Genomic DNA, 6,000 nt, shown 5'->3' on the forward strand with positions numbered 1-6,000 from the left:
ATGGATCAGGGTATGCAACGAGGAGCAATGTCGCCTCCTGTTGGCCAGAACTCGTTTGTCCACCAAGGCCGTGATTACGCCCATTCTGGACATGCCTCCTGAGTCAGAGATCCCCTTGCCACCCCCTTACTCCTCCTCTACAGGAAGAGGAAGAGGAGGCACTGCTAGTAATACTACTCCCCTTGCTCCGTTGTCTCCACCTACCCCCTCCTCTAGCTCAGAGTCTAGCCCACTTGCTTTAAACCCTCCCCTTCCGGTACCTATCCAGATTTGGCGTCATTTCTGATTCCTGGTCAGGCTCCTCCCAGCCCGGAATATTCTACTTACTGATCTTCCCTTCAGTAAAGAAAAAGCGTCCCCTTCCCCTCGTATTACTACCCCTCGACCGGAACCCATAACTGACCTTTCTCAACGAAGCCCCATACTAACCGGACAACTGACCGGTACCCTCCAACCCCGACATTATCAAATGCCTCTCCGACTGACACCGGGCCCGACACATATTTTTTTTTTTTGTAAATATATTTTTTATTTATTTTTCATTTATTTTGTGGGGTAAGAAACTGTGAGACTCGCAGGTCTCCATTGGCATATTCAGTTCACAAATATGCATGCAACAACAGAATCACTTTAGAAGATATAGTTAGTCAATGCTTTGGCTCGCAGGCCCATATAATAGACGGACTCGCAGGTCCCTTGCCGAGCTAGTATGAAATCTAGATTATTGCAGGAGCAGGGGTTGGGTCATGGGATGTAGGCATTGGTTTGGAATGAAAGCGTACGGTCAGAATTTGGGTTCGCAGACCCACATCGAGGTTAGACCTGCTAGGTGTTCGGGTCGGGTTTGTAGATGCTTGGGAGTAGGGGGAGCGACAAGCAATGTTGCAGAGGTGTGTGTGAACATGGGCTCGCAGGTCCCCCACGCAATGTGGACTCGTAGGTCCCGGGTAGACAGTATAAGTTGCGTCGGTGGGCCGTTGTCCCACTGGTTGTGCGAGATCGGGACCAATCTGACCTTGTCTGACAGTGCGGTCCACGTCATCTATGTCCTGATAGGTAATGTGGTATCCCTGACTCCAAGTAGTTCGTGTTGGTGATCTATCATTGTCCCTGTTCCACTACGGGCTCTCAGTTATGTGGCGGGCTCCCGCCATCGGGCCTCCCCTATCGTCTGTGTTCCCGTATATCTAGGTGGTCTTTGCCATTACGTAAATGTCGTAGTTTGTGGGTAGCGAGCGGGTGTGGTGATGGGAATGGGTTATGGTGGGGTAGCGTCTGGTGGGTCCGGGGTCCGTCAGCGTCGAGGTCTAAGTACGTCGGGGTTCCTGTCCTGTCCCTGGGCCTATGGTTTGCCCAGGAAGTCTGGTTTTGTTGCTTTCAGTAGCCAGTGCGTCCATGTGTTGAGGTAGGTTTGGCGTGTGTTGCTTGTGGTAGCGTGGAGATCTTCTAGTGATCTCAATTCCTCCATTTGGGTAAACCAGGTCCCCAGCGGAGGGGTGATCTGCTGTTTCCAGTGTTGTGGAATGATTGTTTTGGCTATATTTAAAATACGGATTGTCATGGACTTCTTATACAGGGACCGGGGGCTCTTAGTGTGGTGAAGGAGCAGTTCCGCCGGGCTAAAAGGGGGTGGGTCGTCCGAGAACTGCCCTATGATTGCGTGTACGTCCTTCCAGAACGGGACTATCTTGCTACAGTTCCACCAAATGTGTAGTAGTGTGCCCTTCTCCTTGCCACATCTCCAGCACTCTGGGGGGCAGTCAGGGATACGTATACTCATTGCGGCGGGTGTGCAGTACCAGTGTGTCAGTAATTTGTACGCTGTTTCTTGCGTTTTACTGAAACTGGAGCAGTGGTGTGTGAGGTAGCATATTTTTTCCCATTCCGCCTTAGTAAATGTGCGTCCCAGGGCCTCCTCCCATTTCCCCATAAAGCTAGGCTGTGCGATCGGTGTTCGTGTCAGAAGTGAGGTGTACATGAGGGAGACTCCGTGGGTTAGCGGGTCTGGGGTCGAGCAAAGATCTTCAAAGTATGTGGGGGCTCTTGATAAAGCGGTCCCCTGTGGGAGTGTGGCAACGTATGTTTGGATTTGTTTGTGTTTTAAGCGTATCAGGAGGTTATGTTCGACGTCCCCCCTCAAGTCCCTAAGTGGTTTGAGGCCATTTGTCGTGTAGACGTGTTTAAGTCTGGGCAGTGGGTCTTGTATTAGGGATTTGAACGCTCTAGGGTCCAGTCCCGGTGGGAAGTTCGGGTTGTGTGTCAGCGGGAGCAGGGGTGATGGGTATGGTGCTAGTTCATACCTCCCCTTCGAGCAGTGCCACTCTTGTAGGGTAGCCTTTATGTAGGGTGAGCATTTCTTATCTGCGATCTTCACCCCGGGAGGAAGCCATGGCAGAATTGCTACTGGGGCTCCTGCATCGTGTTCCTCTGCTAGCTTCCATTGTTTCCGTACCCCGGGTTTGGTCCATTCTATTATCCGGAGAAAGTGGCAGGACCTGTAATAGAGGGCGAAGTCTGGCAAAGCCAGACCACCCCTGTCTTTTGGTTGTGTCAGAAGTGTGTGTCTGAGTCTCGGTCGCTTCCCGTTCCAAACGTACCGCCCGAGGGCTGTGCGGAGCGTGGTAAAGAACGCGCGGGGGATCGTGATGGGGATGGTTTGGAAGAGGTACAAGAGCCGGGGAAGGAAGTTCATTTTAACTACTTGTATTCTGCCTAGCCAGGAGATATGGGGGTGTGCCCATTCTTGCATCTCAGTGCGAAACCTTGTGTGTATTGTGGTGAAGTTTTCTTTAAAGAGGTCACCTGCCTTCCGCGTCAGCCAAATGCCCAGATATTTAATTTTGTGTGGAGCCCACTGAAATGTGTAATGTTGGCGTAGTGGTGTTGCCCGTGGTTCCGGGACATCAATGTTTAATATGAATGATTTTGAGAGGTTTATTTTTAGGTTAGATATTCTGCCGAAGTCCTGAAGGGCCTTCAATATGTTGGGTAGGGATATTTCAGGGTTCGTCACATAGAAGAGCAGGTCGTCTGCATACGCCGCTACTTTATGATGTGTCGCCCCTGCCGTGACTCCTGCTATGTCTGGGTTACTCCTGATCGCCACCATGAGTGGCTCGAGGGCCATGACAAAAAGTAAGGGGGATAGCGGGCATCCCTGACGAGTGCCGTTCAGTATGTCGAACGGCGCTGATAGCGCCCCGTTAACTATCACTTGTGCTGAGGGTTGTGAGTACAGGGCCGTGATCCACCCCATGATGCCCTGGCCCAGGCCAGCATGTGCCAGTGTCCGGAACAGGTATTTCCAGCTGACCCTATCGAAGGCCTTCTCCGCGTCCGTGGACAGCAGGAGAAGGTCTCCTCGCCTGCGCCTGTCACCGTGTATCAATGTAAGCGTGCGTATTGTATTATCGCGGGCCTCTCTCCCCATCACGAATCCCACTTGGTCCGGGTGGATCAGTGTAGGTATATGTGTCTGTAGCCTGGTGGCCAATATTTTAGCTAAGAACTTAAGATCGCAGTTTATAAGGGAGATGGGCCGGTAACTCCCGCAATGTTCTCCGTCTTTGCCCTCCTTGGGGAGGATAGTGATGTGGGCCGCCAGTGTTTGTTTGGGGAAGCAGTGGCCCTCCCTGATGGCGTTGAACGCCGCCACCAGAGGATCGTACAGTATGTCGGCATAGGACTTGTAATAGCAGAGCGGTAGGCCGTCTGGGCCCGGGCTTCTGCCAGGTGTTGTTCGTTTGATAGCTGCTGCTAGTTCCTCTGGTGTGATTTCTTCGTCCAGTGAGGCCGCCGTGTCCCCATCGAGTGTAGGTATTGTGTGTGTGGTAAGGTATTCGTTAATAGAGTCCGACAAGCGCTTGGTTGCCTGGGTCGATGTCGGGCTCGGGAGTGAGTACAGGTCAGCATAGTACGCCCTGATCACCTCCTGTATTTTGATGGGGAGTCGATGCAGTGTGTTTGTGTTATCCCGAATGCGGTCTATATATGTCTGTTGCCTACGTTTGGCTAACATCCGTGCCAGTAATCTGCCACTTTTGTTGCCATGTAGGGAGAAGAATGCCTTGTGCCTCAGTACGTCTCTGTGGTATCGGGATTGGAGCAGCTGGGTCAGGTCTCTACGTAGAGTGAGCAGCTTTTCCTGTTGAACGTGTGTCTGTTTATTTTTGTTGAGGGTGTCTATGGCCTGTATGTCGGCTAGTAGTGTGGCCATACGCGCTTCCCTCTGTTTCTTCAGTATAGCACCCTTCTGGATGAAGTGGCCCCTAACTACGCTTTTATGGGCCTCCCATACAATTGTCGGGGTCGTTTGGTCAGGGGTATTGACGGCAAAGTACTCCCTAAGGGCTAATGCTATGTCTGCCTTGACAGTGGGATCGGAAAGTAGGTGTTCGTTGAGCCGCCACTTGGCCACTCTGGGTCGGAATAGAGGGGAGGTCAGGGTGAGCGACATTGGGGCATGATCGGACCATGTTGCTGTGCCATGTTCCGACTGTAGGACTAGTGGGAGGTGGTAGTGCTGCAAGAAAAAATAGTCTATCCTAGTATAGGAGTTGTGTGGGTGTGAAAAGAACGTATAGTCCCTCTCGTCCGGGTGGTGGGCCCTCCAGCTGTCTACTAGTTTATACTTGATGAGGAGAGTTTTAATGGTGGATAGGTGTTGTGCCGGGACGTGTGATGTGCCAGTGGACGTGTCCCACCTCGGGTCCAGTGCCAGATTAAAGTCGCCTCCTAGTACTAGTATGCCCTCAGTGAATACCGCCAGTTTGCGGAGGGTCTGTGAGAAAAATCTGTGGTGCCTCTGGTTGGGGGCGTATACGTTGGCGAACGTGTAGGTCTGCCCCGCGGTCGTCCCTTTCAGGAACACATATCTGCCCTCCCTGTCAGTTTGAACACCCGTCTCCAGTAGGGGTACTCTTTTGTGTATTAGTATTGCTGTACCCCGTGCCTTACCGCCATGGTAGTCGCTAAAGTAACCCGTGGGGTACCGGTGGTCCTGTAATTTGGGTCTCGACCCTTCTCTGAAATGTGTTTCTTGTAAGTAGACTATGGACGCACTGGCGGAGTGAAAGTCTCGTAGGGCGGCTGCCCTCCGTTCTGGTTTGTTCAGGCCTCTCGCATTTAAGGAAATAATCTTAAGGTTGGCCGGTGTGAGTGGCATTGTCAGGTACGGTCAGTCGGTCGTCTGTGCGAGGAAGGGAGGCAAGGGGCCTGTGATACGTCCGGGGCGGGGTGTTGGGGGTTAGTCTGGGGGGGTCCGCCGCTTCGGCGGCGTTAGGGTAATGGCGTCTGGGTGGTCCCAAGGACCTATGCCTTATGGTCGGCCTAGTGTCCTGTCCACCTATGTGTAGCGCCTATCCCTTAGGGGAGTAGGAGGAAGGCCAAAGCCTCCAGGCGAGTCGTGGTCTCGCTATTCGCGGTGTGTCGCAGGCGAGTCGCCCTGCGGTCTCTCCTCAGTCCTAACTGTCCTGTGCAGTTGGTCTCCCGCGTGATCCCTTCGTGGCTCTATTAGTTGCAGTGTCATGGATGTGAGTGTCCTCGCCTGAGGTGTGTGGGGCATTTACATAACAGCATTAACATTCAATAACGTAAAAACATACGAACTTTTAACAAGAAATGGTATGTGCGATCAGACATAGACGCCATGATGTGGCGGTACCTGTCCCTTAGTGTGGGGGCCCAGTCCCTGGGTGGCCCAATGGTGTGTTCCCGGGGTCCGTGTTGGCAGGCCGGGGTGGACTCCTCAGTATTATTCTCTGCTCCCCTCCAATCATGTGGTAGATACTACCATCCCGTGCATCCCCCCCGGTCTATCGTGAGAGCTTTTCAGTGCCCGTCCGGTAGCCCGAGCGGGCCGGGTCCCCGCTCCCCCGCCTGCTCCTGGGTAGGTCGTCACAGGCCCACTGGGGGGAGTACGGCGATCCGGCCCGATCCGCGGCCCCCGGCTCTGAACCACAGCGGTCCCCCCCATGCACAAGGCTCCCGCTGCATGTACCC

This window comes from Pelobates fuscus, chromosome 4, assembly GCF_036172605.1.
Source record: "Pelobates fuscus isolate aPelFus1 chromosome 4, aPelFus1.pri, whole genome shotgun sequence".
Taxonomy (NCBI): Eukaryota; Metazoa; Chordata; class Amphibia; order Anura; family Pelobatidae; genus Pelobates; species Pelobates fuscus.